This window comes from Schistocerca serialis, chromosome 2 (assembly GCF_023864345.2).
Source record: "Schistocerca serialis cubense isolate TAMUIC-IGC-003099 chromosome 2, iqSchSeri2.2, whole genome shotgun sequence".
Classification (NCBI taxonomy): domain Eukaryota; kingdom Metazoa; phylum Arthropoda; class Insecta; order Orthoptera; family Acrididae; genus Schistocerca; species Schistocerca serialis.
In genome coordinates, this window is record NC_064639.1 from 616012996 (window position 1) to 616031320 (window position 18325).

An 18325-nucleotide genomic window follows, 5' to 3' on the forward strand; every position below is an offset into this window, starting at 1 on the left:
TCAGAACACGTCCTACGAACCGATCCATTCTTCTCATCAAGTTGTGCCACAAACTCCTCTTCTCCCGAATTCTGCTCAATACCTCCTCATTAGTTACGTGATCTACCCATCTAATCTTCAGCATTCTTCTGTAGCACCACATTTCAAAAGCTTCTATTCTCTTCCTGTCCAAACTATTTATCGTCCATGTTTCACTTCCATACATGGCTACACTCCATACAAATACTTTCAGAAACGACTTCCTGACACTTAAATCTATACACCGATGTTAAGAAATTTCCCTTCTTCAGAAACGCTTTCTTTGACATTGCCAGTCACCTTTTTATCCTCTCTACTTCGACCATCATCAGTTATTTTGCTCCCCAAATAGCAAAACTCCTTTACTACTTTAAGTGTCTCATTTCCTAATCTAATTCCCTCAGCATCACCCGAATTAATTCGACTACATTCCATTATCCTCGTTTTGCTTTTGTTGATGTTCATCTTATATCCTCCTTTCAAGATACTGTCCATTCCGTTCAACTGCTCTTCCAAATCCTTTGCTGTCTCTGACAGAATTACAATGTCATCGACGAACCTTAAAGTTTTTATTTCTTATTTTAATACCTACTCCGAATTTTTCTTTTGTTTCCTTTACTGCTTGCTCAATATACAGATTGAATAACATTGGGGAGAGGCTACAACCCTGTCTCACTCCCTTCCCAACCACTGCTTCCCTTTCATGCCCCTCGACTCTTATAACTGCCATCTGGTTTCTGTACAAATTATAAATAGCCTTTTGCTCCCTGTATTTTACCCTTGCCACGTTTAGAATTTGAAAGAGTATTGCAGTCAACATTGTCAAAAGCTTTCTCTAAGTCTACAAATGCTAGAAACGTAGGTTTGCCTTTTCTTAATCTAGCTTCAAAAATAAGTCGTAGGGTCAGTATTGTCTCACGTGTTCCCATATTTCTACGGAATCCAAACTGATCTTCCCCGAGGTCAGCTTATATCAGTTTTTCCATTCGTCTGTACACAATTTGTGTTAATATTTTGCAGCTGTAACTTATTAAACTGATAGTTCGGTAATTTTCACATCTGTCAACACCTGCTTTCTTTGGGATTGGAATTATTATATTCTTCTTGAAGTCTGAGGGTATTTCGCCTGTCTCATACATCTTGCTCACCAGATGGTAGAATTTTATCAGGACTAGCTCTCCCAAGGACGTCAGTAGTTCTGATGGAATGTTGTCTACTCCCGGGGCCTTGTTTCGACTTAGGTCTTTCAGTGCTCTTCATGCAGTATCGTATCTCCCATTTCATCTTCATCTACATTCTCTTCCATTTCCATAATATTGTCCTCAAGTACATCGCCCTTGTATAGACCCTCTATATACTCCTTCCACCTTTCTGCTTTCCCTTCTTTGCTTAGAACTAGGTTTCCATCTGAGCTCTTGATATTCATACAGCCGGGCGAAGTGGCCGTGCGATTAAAGGCGCTGCAGTCTGGAACCGCAAGACCGCTACGGTCGCAGGTTCGAATCCTGCCTCGGGTATGGATGTTTGTGATGTCCTTAGGTTAGTTAGGTTTAACTAGTTCTGAGTTCTAGGGAACTAATGACCTCAGCAGTTGAGTCCCATAGTGCTCAGAGCCATTTCAACCATTTGATATTCATACAAGTGGTTCTCTTTTCTACAAAGGTCTCTTTAATTTTCCTGTAGGCAGTATCTATCTTACCCCTAGTGAGATACGCCGCTACATCCTTACATTTGTCCTCTAGCCATCCCTGCTTAGCCATTTTGCACTTCCTGTCGATCTCATTTTTGAGACATTTGTATTCCTTTTTGCCTGCTTCATTTAGTGCATTTTTATATTTTCTCCTTTCATCAATTGAATTCAATATTTCTTCTGTTACCCAACGAGTTCTACTAGCCCTCGTCTTTTTACCTACTTGATCCTCTCTGGCTTCACTACTTCATCCCTCAGAGCTACCCATTCTTCTTCTACTGTACTTCTTTCCCCCAGTGCTGTCAATTGTTCCCTTATGCTCTCCCTGAAACTCTGTACAACCTCTGGTTCTTTCAGTTTATCCAGGTCCCATTTCCTTAAATTCCCACCTTTTTGCAGTTTCTTCAGTTTTAATCTACAGGTCATAACCAATAGATTGTGGTCAGAGTGCACATCAGCCCCTGGAAATGTCTTACAATTTAAAACCTGGTTCCTAAATTTCTGTCTTACCATTATATAATCTATCTGATACTTTTTAGTATCTCCGGGATTCTTCCATGTACACAACCTTCTTTTATGATTCCTGAACCAAGTGTTAGCTATGATTAAGTTATGCTCTGTGCAAAATTCTACCAGACGGCCTCCTCTTTCATTTCTTATCCCCAATCCATATTCACCTACTATGTTTCCTTCTCTCCCTTTTTTTGCTCTACAAAGTACAGACAAAATACAATTTCATAAGTGTGAAGTTATCCAACTGTGTAAGTACATAAACATCAGTCACCGGTGTAGTAACAAAATGTTTGTTTCTCTGTTAAATAATCAGATAGCTGTGTAGTTCTGTGTTAGAGAAATATAGTACCGATGTGTAAAGTTGTATAAGCAAATAACATATTAGCTAGGGCTCCTTGTGCTTGCCAAACACATTGTATACAAAGTAGGCGTGTACCCCCTTGAGGATTAATGTAATTATACCCTTAAGTGCTACAAATTACAGCAATGGAATGAAATGTATCACGGAAAACCTTTGTATTTTTGTAATTCAAAAATCTTTAAAAATAAATGTTTTAAGTACAAATTTAATCACTCAAATACGTGTACTGTATCGCTGGTAAAAATGTGCCAAGTGTCGTAATTATCGTCGTCTGTAAGCAGAGTTCAGTGGAGTCAATGTACTTACCTTGTAATAAACAAAAGCGAAATTCTATGAGTATAGATATCGTAGTTATTACGTACATTAGCGTGATCAAGAAAGTACTACACTGTAACGTATTGTTGTGCTACGAAAAAGGCTGTCTCATTGTAGCTACACCACAAAAGTTACTACTAAAACATGTTTTACTTTCCAGAAGAATTCAGAAAAACTGTGCAGATATAAAACAGATACAGCATAAAAGCAACAATGTAAATTGTGTCACACATTAGTAGCGTCATGATATAATCGTGTAGCTGTCAAAGAAACCAAATGCTAAGTCATCTTTAATCTCACAGAATGTACTTCAAATAGAGAATGTCATTTCAAGTAAACCAAAATGTTGCATTTGCTAAAGGCTGTTTCACTAATTACTGAAATGGGACTGCCAGAGTCAAGTACTGCCGTAAATTTTACGTCATTTACTGGAATGTGAATCACAAGATATGCAATGTTGTTACGGTTTACGTCGTGTTCCTGGAGTAAGATGTCCCTAATGTCTTCCATTTTTACTTAATTACTAGCCACGGCAGGTACGTCGTCAGCTTCATAAGTACGTTTTGTGTCTGCCAGCGGTGTGAGTCATTGCCTATTGTCTCTTTGTTGGCGCGCGTCGTTATTGGGATTTGGAGATCTAACTTCTACAAATTCACCTTGTCGAGAGGGCCCTGCCCTGTTTGAATCCGGCCAGTTCTGATGAAATTCAGGTCTGTCGTTTTGTCGATAGTTTACATAGTTTCTTGTTTGTCGGTCATGTGGTGGAGAATTTCTCCTGGAATCGTAACTGCGCGGTGGACCATTGCGTCTGAAGTTATTCTGACTCCCTTGATAATAATTATTTTGGTTCTCATATTGTCTGTTTCTCTCATTGTCTCTGTGATAGCCATTACCTCGGACAGGTGATCTTTCCCTGTAACTATTACTACTCTGCCAACGGTTGTCATACGGGTGGTGTCTGTTTTGGTCACGATTTACGTTGTAAGAATAGCCTTGTCATGTCCAGTTATTATTTCTTGCATCACTGAATTGTGACGGATGTGAACTGTAATTGTTGTGCTCCTGTTTTCGCGTTCCGCGATTGTCAGTGTCAATTTCCAGTTCTTGTAAGAGTCCCTGAAAAGCTTCAATGTCGTCTTTGCAACGTCCCGCCAAAATAATATTTCGTAAATGTTCAGGCAGGGGCTGTATTGGTTTGAAAGATACTGATTCTTATGTAACATGTCTTCGAAATATTTGACAAGACTAGAAAATTCCGATTGTTCGAAATGTTTCATCATTATGATGCTATGTTTTACTCGGTCTTGTGTAGCTTGAGACCAATATGCTGAGAGGAAGGCATGATAAAATTCTCCTTCACTGTGACAATCGTGAACGACCGATCGCATTATTACAGCTGGTTCATTCTCTAAGTAGCCACACAAATTCTAACCTGTGCTCCAATAACCAGTTGGGAGGATAACAATGAGAGAATTGATGAAGCCACGCTTGTGGACGAATGTCGTTGCTAGAATTCTTAAATGTTTTGAATTTATGCGTAGTAATGAACAGCTTATAGTCAAAATCATCATGTCGGCGAGTCGTTTCGGCGGTTCAATCTCAAAATTCAGTGCGCCTTGCCAATTTCTTTCATAATTTCCGAAATGCCCTGTGTTATTATTTTGGGACTTTTCCGTATTTCTAAGTCCCTCTTCCCGTGTAGGAGTGCGAGTCTCCTCTGAAATATGTAATTCTTGTATTACCTGTGTACTTCCCGGATTTCTCTTTTGTACTGTGTATTGATTTGATTTTGATTTTGTTTGAATTTTCTAATTTGTTCATACTCTTCTGCATCTTGTGTCATTCATATCATCGTCTACCTTTGTAGATAGTGAACTGATGCGAAAGTTCGGCTAATTTCTCCGATAGTGAACTGATTTCCTCAGTGTGTTTTTCTGAACCAAGTTTCAGAGTGTCCATTTGTGTTGAAATCGTATCTACTGTGTCCTTTAAGTTTTCCTGAGTATTTTCAGGTTGCGTAACCGAATCGGTAGATGCAACTGAGTCAATTTTAGCTTGCAAGGTGTCGTGATTTTCATGAACAATAGTTTGCAGTTCCTTTATGGCTGCTTCGTGATTCTGTAATGCATTTTCATGACGCGAAAAAATAGGTTGGAAATGCTCACAAATTTGTGTTTTTACGTCATTACAGACTTTTTGACATTTCGATTAGATTTTAAGTAACTCAGCAGTTAAACCTTCACATCTTTGTTGAAGCGTGGTGTCTAACTTTTGAAGCTGTCGTTGCGACTGTTTTTGATTTTGTTCCATTGCGTCTAACTGTTGCTGTGTTTGACTGGTGTTGTTCCAGTGTGTCTAACTTTTGAAGATTTTGTTCCATTGTGTCTAACTGTTGCTGTGTTTGTCTCTGATATTGTTTCATTTGTTGCATTAACTGCAATAATAATGTATTAGTGTCTGGAATCTGTTCCTCTATGCTTTTCGGCAGTGTATTTGCACCGGCAACATTCACATTTTGACAAGCAGAAAATGTGTCTTGACTTATTTCAGAAAACGGCGAGGACGCAAAACCTGAATCTACAGTATTTGCAAGATTGTGTCCTGTCATTTCGGATTCCTGAGGCGAACTGTTGCCAACCGATCGATCGATAATGCTTCTCTGTTCACTAATTGTTTCACTGTCTACACCATTATTTGCAGCCCGCTCCATTTCCCTATGCACAGTTACCAAATTACTAGTTTGAACATTAGTTAATTCATTACACGGTGGCTCTAACACATTGCTTTCGTCTTCTCTGTCATTTCTCAGTTTACTTTGGAGCCTAGTTTTAATTTTTTCACACGCCATTATTGTCACAATATTTACACGACAACACAGAAAAGCACAATCTGAAGTGAAAAAAAGAAAACACATTAATATAGCATTGAAAATAATATCTCCTTAATTGCAAGTGCAGATGCGAAATACTTTGTGCAAATCTACATGCATGCCACAACTGTTTTACTGTACAACAATGAAAAACTACAACTACAAAGGAAATTCTCTCTACAATTACGCGCTAGCAATAAACAATAGCTACACTAATTACACAAACTACAAGAAAAAATCAGAAGATTCCAGTGAGGTATCCTCGTCTAAGGGTCGAGATATGTAACGTCCCCTTAGAAAAATTAATGAATTACTGTGCTGATAAACCCCTACGTTATTTGATTTTCAAACAGCTGAGCAAAACGGAACGTACTCAGACATTCACTAAAGTGACACACAATATTTTTAGCGCAACGCAATCTAACTTTCAGTAATCCCTACAAAAGAATGGCCCTGAATAAAAAGAACCTATACCTTTTATGAATTCTTACCTCACAAAAATCTGCGTTATTCGAACTACTGCAATACAGTGAGCGCCAATACTGCCAGCTAAATAAAAGATTCTAACTACTGATAGGCATACTTAGCAAATGAAAGATTTTGATAGAGAACAAACAACGTATTTACCTTAATAGAGTTCAAAAGTCATAATATATATCAGTTCATGACATCCAGTCTTACAAATTTACTGTCTCTGTCCAGATCATCCGCTCTCAAAACTCCGCCATCTCACTCCCCACAACCACCACTACTGGCGGCTCACCTCCAACTGCGCAACGCTACACGCTGTTAATATCCAGATGCCCAACACTACAATAGCAAACAACAATGCAAACCAGCCACAGACTGCACACAGTGCAGTCAGTGATTTTCATACAGAGCGCTATGTGGCGTTACCAATAAAAAAAAACTAAACAGCCTACTTGCATTGTTAAATGCAAATGAAAGCGCTTCAACTTTTGGAAGGCACTCCCAACAGGACAGAACACTGCAGAAATAGATACATAGACAGAACGCCGCTTGGCAGGCACTGTAGACGGCAAGGAACATAAATTTCTGACAGACGGAAGTGCCTATGTGTCATTCATCAATCTCGACATCATATGCAGGAGGAGACTTGGGTCCCCACGTCACAAATTACGTGCACTTGGTGACAATGCAGTAGCATCATAGGGTATGAAATTGATCATTGGAACTAAAAATTTTCTTGAGCATATGAAAGTGTTATCATATGTGGTTGAAGTGCTAGATTTCCCCAACAAAAATCATGTCCAAATCGATCTTCCACAGTGTAGAATAGAACTTAGTGGGACTTTGTTTCCATTGGGAGATACAGCAGCAAGCGATGCTATGTTGCAAGGCACACCGTTCGTGAAGGTGTTGCTGACTAAACTGTAAGCACATGGTAACAAGTGGTTCACAAGATAAAATACCAGAAGGTACAGGGAAGTTACTGTGGTTTTCTGTTGATGAAGTTTACCATGCGAAGCATTATATATGTAGTAGGACCACTGAAGGAAAATGAAGAGTTAGACCAAATACACTGTTTTGTATGCAGAAGTGTAGCACATATAAGTTGTATTAATGGTGAATTTATGATTGCTGTAAACTTGGATAACTTCAGTATGAACATAGTTACTTTGTTGATGGGCTTAAAGACTAACAAGTTTGAGATATTAGATTAAGAAGATATCGATTGGTTTTGTCATGACAGATGCCATAAGCAACCTGTTGCTGCAGCAGGGCTACGTTAAAAAAGTAGGCCACTTGTAAGGCAGTGATCAGCAGACAATGAATGATTTGCTACTATGGTTTATGGATTTATTCAATATGAAGGTCCTTTATCAGCAACATCTGCTACCCAGCACCTTGTACCCACAGATAATTATGCACCATCTACAGAAAGCTGTACCACATAGCAAAGCCCCTCCGACACTTACTGGAGGAGTTTACAGGTCAACAGTTAGCAGAAGATATAATAGAGTACAGTGGTAGCCTATGGGGGCAAACATATTATTCTGAAAAAGTCACCAGACGGTACTAAGAAGAACACATTCTGTTACGATTACTCCTACTTGAATGTGGAAACCCTCACAGACATGTACTCCATCCCCAGTGTTAAGGAAATAGTAGACAATCTAGGACACTGCCAGTACTTTACTACAGTGGCTCTGAAAAGTGGATATCACCAGCTAGAGATAGTCCTGGAGGGTAGACCAATGACTTCCTTCATGGTTCCATGGGGATAGTACCAATACAGAAAGATGCTGCTCTGGCTGAAAAATGTGCAAGCCATATTCCAAAGTTTATTAGACAGAGTTCTATGTAGTTTATAACCGAAAACTTGCTTGCTATATTTGGGTGATATTGCATTTTTGAAGGATACGCCAGAGAATGTGAAACGCTTGGAAGACATATTCAATACCCTATAATTAGCACCTCTGACACTTAGCAAGCGCCATTTTGCACAAATGCTGGTAAAATACCTTAAGCATGTGATTAGTGGGATGGTGTCCAAACCAATCTTCCCTAACAAGGATAATGTAGAACTGCACAATGCCAAAAAACACAAAACAACTACAGTCATTCCTGGGTTTACACAATTGGTAAAGCATTTTGCACAGGTCACAGAATCTTTGAATCAATTGTTAAGGCATGGTGTGAAATTCCAATGGTTGGCAAAATGTGAAATAGCATTTGGAACATTGAAGACAGCATTACTTTCTGATCCAGTACTGGTCTCTCCTGATTTTGAGAAGGAATTTACCCTGTTAGGTGATGCCAGCAGTGAGGCAGTTGGTTGTATCTTGAGCCAGAATATTGATAGGCAGGAACATCGAGTAATATATGCATCAAGCAACTCAACAGAGAGGAGCGTAATAACTCTACTACGGAAACAGCAATGTTGGTGGTTATATATTGGATGGCATACTTTCATTTTTTTTGTATGGTTGGAAGTTTAAGGCTGTGACAGACAACCATCGTTAGAATGGCTGTTAGATCTGGAAGACCCTCCGAGATGGTTAATTAGATGGGCACTCAAACTCAGTGAGTCTCTTTATGAGGTGGTCCATAAACCGAGTAGGAAACATACAAATGCAAATACTTTGTGCAGGAAGGTTACAGTGCCGGATGTGCTAGACAAAAGTGTAACGGTGTGGTGTGGAGCGCAAGTGGCCAACAAAGACTGTCAGGGATTCAGGTCAGAACCACATTCATGATTTATGAAGGCTTTTCCTGCAGAATGACTAAATGCAGACAACACCTAGAGATTCTGGTGGTGCTCAGGGATGAAGTATTGCAAAAAGTAGATGATCATATGTCATCAGGTGAAGGAGGATGCCAATTGGTGGACAGAAAAGTAGCAGGAAGGATCTGGTGGAGAAGGATAAAGTGTGATGTCGACTAGTATATGAAGGACTGTGTACCTTGTGCACAAAGAGATGATCCTAGTCATCAAAAAATCCCTTTTGAAAGACTACCAGAGACATCTAAACCCTTTCAGGTGATTGGGATTAATATCATAGGACCATTTAATGGGACATACACTCGAAATAAGTATGTACTAACGATTATAGACCATTTGGCAAGCTCCTTGGCAATGGTGGCAGTTCCTGATCAGCGGACTAGTAGAGTTGCCCACAATCTTATCATCTTGATACTTAAATTTGGTGTCGATGAGTGTATGGATTTTGTATCAGACTTGATGAGGCAGTTATGTCATGCACTTTATATCTGAAAGCTACGGACAAGCTCATTTCATTCACAAACTAATGGCAAAATGGAACGAGTTTGTGGGGCATCTCTAAAATGTTGAGTTATTACATTAATAGCCATCATAGCGATTGGGATACGTATCTTCAGTACATAGTTTGCCTGTATAACTAATGTAAGCACTGGTACAGTTCTGTCACCTTTCAAAATAGATTATGGTAGAAAAATTCTGTTCCCCTTTGATGTCATGATTCTTAAAGTAAGATCGGTGAATCAGTTAAAAATTTACAAAAGAAGCTGTGGGAGGTATAGCAGAATATAAACTGAGTAAATACTAAAGCTTTGGAATGACAGAAGTAGTTAGCGCAACATGTGGGAAAATTGCTGCAATATCACGTGAGCCAATGGGTCACTAGCGCTTACACATCTAACGGAAAGATAAATAATTTCTTGATTATGTAGCAGGATCCTTATAACATCACTGAGGCGACTTATACAGTCAATGTTTAAGTACAGTTTCCGTTTAAATCATCTAATGGTTAAAAATTAGGGTTAGACCTTTTAAAGAGTGTGCATTTTGAACTTTTCGCAGCGTAATGAATAGTCCACTAAATTTCGAGCATGGACTTTTAAAGAATGATGAATACTTTGCCATGAGTCCTGACAAAGGAGTCAGAGCGTATAAAAGTGCCTAAAAAAGTAAAAAAAGTGTATACCAGTGGATAAGCATGATGTACACGACGTACCCTATGCATTGAGTCACATGTAAAGCAGTAATATTCAGATTTAGTTATGTTATTTCTAAGAGCTATTTAATTTATGTATCTTTTTCTTCTCTATTGTTGTTTGAGTCTATTGTGAATTTATATAAGTTACTGTATGTCATTAGAGCTGTGTATTGGTTACATGTTATTTCTTGTTTTGTTTTGTATATGCAATTTTGAAGGAAGGATGGAATTACGACAGTCCCTTTTACAGTTTGCGCAAAAAGAATTTCCTGTATGATGGAGGTGTAGGAAAAGAACTTAGTGATGTTTTGCCACATAGTAAGTGTGATAGTGAGTATGGAAAGAGAGAATTTGTATATATTGGTCCAGCTACCAGTGGCGGGAAAGAACGCGCAGTATTGGTGTTATAAGGTTCACCCTTATCTGGTAAGATGGGGAACAATGGGTAAATGTGTACAAGTGAAAACAAGAGTGGTATTAATAATTTATGAGCGAGGAGAAGTTCATGCTGTTATGTCACTAGGGGACCTACAAGAGTGTCTGAAGAAAAACATCACCATTTGTCCAGACAGACAAGTACAGACTGACACACAGACATGCAAACTGCAGAGGCAGCAGAATGCAAGAAAGAAATATTGGCACCAACGCCTCATTTTCAGAAGTTTTGCACCCAAAACTGTTCTCATGAATTACTGAGAAGTGGAACACCTCAGGGCATGGCCAACTTCGAGTTACGTGAAAGTGATATTTTGATGAATTTCACAAATTATGAAATAGCCAGGATGAGTGACGGTACTTAAACTAACCCACACTGCATTGTATTGCTCAGAGAAACCATTGGAAGTTCTGGCAACGCAAAGTATAGTCTACCTTAACAACACACTTATTCCTTATCTCGTACACTCTTTAGATAAACTAACAGCACATCAAAAAGGCGAAATTTCCATGGAACAAATGTTTCAACACAGTCACCAACATAACAACAATCCACAATGAGATTTTCACTCTGCGGTGGAGTGTGCGCTGATATGAAACTTCCTGGTAGATTAAAGCCGTGTGACCGACCGAGACTCGAACTCGGGACCTTCGCCTTTCGCGGGCAAGTGCTCTACCATGTGAGCTACCTAAGCACGACTCACGCCCGGTCCTCGCAGCTTTACTTCTACCAGTATCTCGTCTCCTTCCTTCCAAACTTTACAGAAGCTCTCCTGCGAACCTTGCAGAACTAGCACTCCTGAAAGAAAGGATATTGCGGAGACATGGCTTAGCCACAGCCTGGGGGATGTTTCCAGAATGAGATTTTCACTCTGCGGCGGAGTGTGCGCTGATATGAAACTTCCTGGCAGATTAAAACCGTGTGCCCGACCGAGACTCGAACTCGGGACCTTTGCCTTTCGCGGGCAAGTGCTCTACCATGTGAGCTACCGAAGCACGACTCACGCCCCGTCCTCACAGCTTTACTTCTGCCATTACCTCGTCTTCTACCTCCCTCAGGCTGTGGCTAAGCCATGTCTCTGCAATGTCCTTTCTTTCATGAGTGCTAGTTCTGCAACGTTCGTAGGAGAGCTTCTGTAAAGTTTGGAAGGTAGGAGACGAGATACTGGCAGAAGTAATGCTGTGAGGACCGGGCGTGAGTCATGCTTCGGTAGCTCAGATGGTAGAGCATGAGATTGTCGCAGACGATAATCAAACAGAAATTTAGGAACATATTTTTTGGAAGAAGGGAGTAGTGTTATGGCACAGAATAATTTCCTTGTACATGCTTAAAAGTTATTTTAAATCCTTCCTGTCAATCTCAGAGCTGAGGAGATTAACTTGGGCTGGTATGTCGGAATGTCAACAAGGTGTGCCGCCGATGTATCACTATGCAGGGCAGCAGGTGACCACTAAGAATAATTACAGAATTACCAAAACGAGGCAAGGTGCACAAGCGAGACCAATAAACGAGGGCCAATTCGATCGAACACCCAGAGCCACCACGTTAACAGGTGTGGGATCGGCTCTTTAAGTAACGAGGCTTTCGGGGCTCAAACGTCCAGTCATGCTACCATTGTGTCTGTGTCGCTAGACCCAGGGAGAATGACGGTTTCAGTGAAACCACAATAAGATGATCGTTGGTGGTCTGCCTGCTACCCGCTTGATGACTTCAATACTGAGATGTAGCTAACGTGACACAAAGCGCAGTGGTCTGCCATTGCTGCCTAGTGGGAGATCACAGATGAGGAGAAGACTGACGTGTGTGGCTAGCCCTCCTCCACTGAGTCTATCATGGATGATCTGCAAGCTGCCACCTCCACACCGCCCAGGTGTGGACTGTACTCACAGCCCTATGAATCGTGAACACACAGGTGGTCGATCCACGGTGCATGAGTCTTAACAACTGACACCCTGACTGCACAGTCGGCTATCCTCACCTGAGCGCGCAGTAAGCTGTCTACGAGAGCACTGGGGTATGAGCCGTACTGTACTGCAGAACACATGGGTGGGTGACGATTATCCATCTCCACGCTACTGCAGCACAACATGCGGCCATAGCTCACTGATCTGTGGCTTCAGCGTCACAACTCACTGGCGGGACATGCACGTTAAGCCCCAGCGCCATCCAATGCCCTGGCTCACTTTACTCATGTAACTATATAAACTCATTCTGGAAAGTAAATGTTATTACAGATTTCACAGCGTCACTAATGCCTCTGACAAGGGAACCTCCCCATCGCACCCCCCTCAGATTTAGTTATAAGTTGGCACAGTGGATAGGCCTCGAAAAACTGAACACAGATCAATCGAGAAAACAGGAAGAAGTTGTGTGGAACTATGAAAAAACTAAGCAAAATACACAAACTGAGTAGTCCATGTGCAAGATAGGCAACGTCTGGGATAGTCCGAGCTCAGGAGCGCCGTGGTCACGTGGTTAGCGTGAGCAACTGCGGAACGAGAGGTTCTTGGTTCAAATCTTCCCTAGAGTGAAAAGTTCTTTATTTTTGCAAAGTTATGATCTGTCCGTTCGTTCTTGGTTCAAATCTTCCCTACAGTGAAAAGTTTACTTTCTTTATTTTTGCAAAGTTATGATCTGTCCGTTCGTTCATTGACGTCTCTGTTCAGTGTAATAAGTTTAGTGTCTGTGGTTTGCGACCGCACCGCAAAACCGTGCGATTAGTTGCCGAAAGGACGTGCCTGTCCAATGGAAACGGAAAACATTTGATTGTAAGGTCATAGGTCAACCGATTCCTCCACAGGAAAACACGTCTGATATATTCTATACGACACTGGTGACGGCATGTGCGTCACATGACAGGAATATTTTGTCGACCCACCTATCTTGTACACTTGGTGAATGGGTAAAAATATTCTTCAACCTTGCCCAATTTAGGTTTTCTTGTGGATGTGATAATCGCTCCCAAAAAAGTGTGAAAACATAAGAGTTTGTCACATTAACTGCAACAAATCAATGCAACAGTTTCATAGTCGCACAGTTTTGTCTGTGCTCTGTCAAAACATGTTTTTAACGTTTTGAAATTTTTCCGTGTGTAGATCGTCAAATCCTGCATATGTCCAAGCAAATCTGAACATGTCCTGGAATTTTGGAGAGCGAAGTTGATTATATGTGAGTGCCTGAACTTTGATAATTGTCTGAAAATAAAAAATTAAAATTTTCTCCTGAGCGAAGACTTGAACCAAGGACCTATCGTTCCGCACCTGCACGCGCTAACCACAGGACCACGGCGCTTTTGGGTTCAAATCTACCTGGATGTTGTCTATGTTACACATGGACTATTCAGTTTGTATATTTTGCTTGTTTTTTCATAGTTCCACACAACTTCTTCCTGTTTTCTCGATTGATCTGTGTTCAGTTTTTCAAGGCCTAACCACTGTACCAACTTATAACTAATTCTGAGGGGAGTGCGATGGGGAGGTTCCCTTGTGAGAGTAAAATGAACCATTCTCCCACGTTCTGTGCCCAGCCTTCTGCAAACAACACGACACGGCTCTCTGGGTCACAGTAATACTACTCAGTTTAAACACAATCATCTATCTTGTTGTACTCCGTCATCAGGCCACAAGTAGCTCATCGGGACCAGCCGACCGCCGTGTCATCCTCATCCGAGGATGCGGATAGGAGGGGCGTGTGGTCAGCACACCATTCTCCCGGTCGTTACGATGGTTTTCTTTGACCGGAGACGCTACTATTCAGTCGAGTAGATCCTCAATTGGCATCACAAGGCTGAGTGCACTCCGAAAAATGGCAACAGCGCATGGAGACGGCCAGGGTGGCCGAGCGGTTCTAGGCGCTTCAGTCTGGAACCGCGCGACCGCTACAGTCTACTATCTCAGACAGAAGAAATGCAGATGCTTTTGTCTCGCTGATAAGTGCAAGGAGATCCTAGTAATCGTCGAGGTAAACCATCTTCAAACGATTGCAGTGGTGTGAATTTGAAAACCCAACTGCTTATAGCAAATAACTGCATTAGGTGTTAAAAAATGGCGGCAAGGCAGGCCATGGTCCACGATCTGATGTTGGAACGTCAGATTTAATGCATTGGGAATGTTACGAGTTGGAAATCACAGAATTGTCATGCTGCTTACTTTGGACAATTGGCAACCAACTGACCGGAAGCTTCATGGAATTTTTGAACTGTAATAAAGCAAGATCATTTATGCCTGCCCAGCTAGTCGCGCGATCTAACACACTGCTCCCTAGCACGAATCCACCCGGCCAGCCTGTGGATGGTTTTTAAGGTAGTTTTCCAACTGCCTCGGCGAATGCGAGCAGGTTCCCCTCATTCCGCCTCATTTACACTATGTCAGCAATTGCTGCGGAAACATTGTCTCCATGTATGCGTACAACACCGTGCAAACATATGGGGTTACACTCGTCTGGTATGTCAGGTATGAGACGTTCCACGGGGGGGGGGGGGCTCTAACCCTGGGTTCGGTGTGGGGCGGCGGTGCGGTGGGTGGACTGCTGTGGCCTGTTGTAGGGTTGTGAACCACTGAAGGCTACAGCGGGACGAAGCCCTTTTCGATGTTTCTAGATCCCAGTTCAATATACAATACTCACACAATACACAAGATCATTTATTGTTCCGCTTGTTAATAAGCTTATATGTGTGTCCATTGAAAACGTAATTCCCCATATAGTCCTTGCTTTTCTCAGTCTCAGAAAGTTGTATTTAACAAGACTCGTATTTTAGTTATAGCCACACAAATTATATATATATATATATATATATATATATATATATATATATATATATATATATATATATATTATTATTGGTGTTTTGCCCTTAAAGAGCGCATTTGGACTAAACTACATGGCCAGTTCCTTTTGCTGCCTTCCTTGCTGCCCAAACTTCCCTCATTCGCTCGCTGTGTTTCTGTTTCCGGTCCTCTGTCCATGCTTCTTGTCGGCTTCGTGTCTTCGGCTTCATCTTGATTGCCTTTTTGGTTGCCCATATTTCTTTCATCTTCTGGCTGTGATCTTGCTTTCGTTCTTCGGTCCATTTTATGCCTGTTCGTTTGTCGCATTGTATCTCATGTAGTTTACTTTTCTTAATGATGTTTCTGAACTTTATTCTGTCGTTTATTGTGTCTGCTGTTATGTTGAGCTGGTTCAGGTCGTTTTCTACCTCTGCCACCCATTTGTTGTTTCTAGTGGTTACCCAGTCAAAGATCTGTTTGGTCAGCCTGTGTGATGGCATTCTGTATAGGTGTCCATAGAATTGTAGTCTGCGTTTTCTAATCTTTTCTGTGATTGTCTCCGTATGTTTGTACAGTTCCTCTGTAGGTTTCTTGATCCATATTCCATTGTTGTTAGTTGCGCCAAATATTTTCCTAAGTATTTTCCGTTCTACTTTTTCTAATTGTCTGATATGTGTATGCCCTCGGATTAGTGTGGTCTCTGCTGCATATAGTGCCTCGGGGAGCACCACCGTGTCGTAATGGCGTAATTTGGCTTTTTGTGAGATAGACTTCTTGTTGTAATGATTCCACACTAGGAATGCCTTGTCCAGTTTAGTCTTTCTTTCTTCATTTGAGTCTCTGTTATGTCCACTCATTTGTAGTGTTTCACCGAGGTATTTGAAGTTTGCTGTTTTGTAAATCGTGCCATACTTTGTGTTCAGAGATGAGAGTTTCTTTGTGCTCATAAACTGTGTCTTTTCGTAAGAGATCTGTAGTCCAGTTTTGGAAGCGATTTCGTGCAGTTTTTCAATAGCGTTTTTTGTTTCCTTTATACCTTTCGTGACAATTGCCAAATCGTCTGCAAAAGCCAGGCATTTAATCTGTAGGTTTCCTAAGGTTATCCCCTGTTGTGATGTTTCCCATTCTTTTATGACCTTATCTAACACCAGATTGAAAAGGAGAGGTGAGAGGCCATCGCCTTGTCGGACACCTGTGCGAATTTCGAAGGGCTCTGATAGTTCCCCACAGAACTTTACTTTGGAGGTCGTATTGGTTAAAGTTTGCTCTATGATAGCCCGTGTTTTGTTGTCTACTTTGTATTCTGCTAGAATTTTGAAGAGAGTTTTCCGGTCGATAGAGTCGTACGCCTTTTTGAAGTCAACAAAGGTAATGATCAGGTTCTGTTTGTGTTGTAAAATCATTTTCAGGTTCCAAATTTGTTCCGCACAAGACCGCCCTTTACGGAAGCCTGCTTGGTATTCCCCAATCAAGTGGTCGGTTTGGTATTCTAGTCTGTTCAGTAAAGCTTTAGAGAGGATCTTGTATGTGACCGGTAGTAGGGATATTCCTCTGTAGTTGTTCGGGTTAGTCTTGTCACCTTTTTTGTGTAGTGGGTGTATCAGGGCAGTTTTCCAGTCGTCAGGAATTTTCATGGTCTTCCAGATGTCTTCCAAGATCCTGTGGATGTCTTTGGTGAGTTCTGGGTCTTGTAACTTCCAGATTTCCGCGATGATGCCATCTTCTCCTGGTGCTCTACGATTCTTGAGTGACTTTATTATTTCTTTAACTTCTTCTAGAGTTGGAGGTTCACTATCTGGATTGTATGTGCTCGTTTCTGTCATCATTTCTTCCATGGGGGGGTCCGTGTTGAGCAGTTTTTCAAAGTACTTTGCCAGAATGTCACAATTGTTTTTAGTATTGGTTTCTAGGGTTCCATCCGGTCTTCTGAAGCACAAGTTGGGTGGTTGATATCCAGTCATATTTTCTCTGAACGTTCTGTAGAAGTTTCTTGTATTGTTCTTCATGAAGTCCGATTCGATCTCTGTCAGTCGCCGTTTGTCATACTGCCGTTTTTCACTGCGAATGATTTTGCTTGATTGCTTCTGTGTTTTCAAGAAGTTCATCCAATTCTCTTGGGATTTATGGCAACTAAATTTTTTCCATGCACTGATTCGTTGGTCAATAGCTTGGTCACATGTGTGGTTCCACCAACGGTGTTTCCGTGTTCGTGGTGCTTGTGCTAGTTTCATGGCCTCTCGGATTCTTCGTGAAAGTTGTGTCCAGTCTGTCGTTTTCTCCATTTTAATTTTGTGTAATATTTGTGTCTGGTTTAAAGTAACGTATTCTGGATCTGGTCTAACAATTTTGTTCTTCTGGAGCTTTTTCTTGGGCAAAAGACGAATCCTGATCTGTAGTAGGTGGTGGTCTGAGTCGAAGTAGCCTTTACGAGTGTCTATGTTCAAAATTTCTTTTTGTGAGTCTTTCTGCACTATTACGTGGTCGATTTGTAGTTCTTGCTTTCCGCTGGGGAATTTCCATGTGGTAAGTTTTCGTGTTGGTTTCTTGAATTTTGTTGACATAATGGCGAGGTCGTGGCTTTTGCAAAAGTCTATCAGATGTTTTCCGTTTTTGTTGGTGTCCTTGTGTGGAGTATGTTTTCCTGTGATATGTCTGTATATCTTTTCTTTTCCGAGTTTGGCGTTGAAGTCTCCCAGTATTATTTTGACTCTATGTGCAGGAATTTTTCTGATAGTTTCTTCCATTGTCGTCCAGAAGTCATCAATTTCGTCAGGGTTTTTCCTGTTGTAGTCATTAGTTGGTGCATGTGCGTTGATTATTGTGTAGGATTTATTGGCTGATTTCACTGTGATGGTGCTGATTCTTTCATTTGGTGACGAAAAGTCGATTATGCTGTCCGTGATGGACCTGTGTAC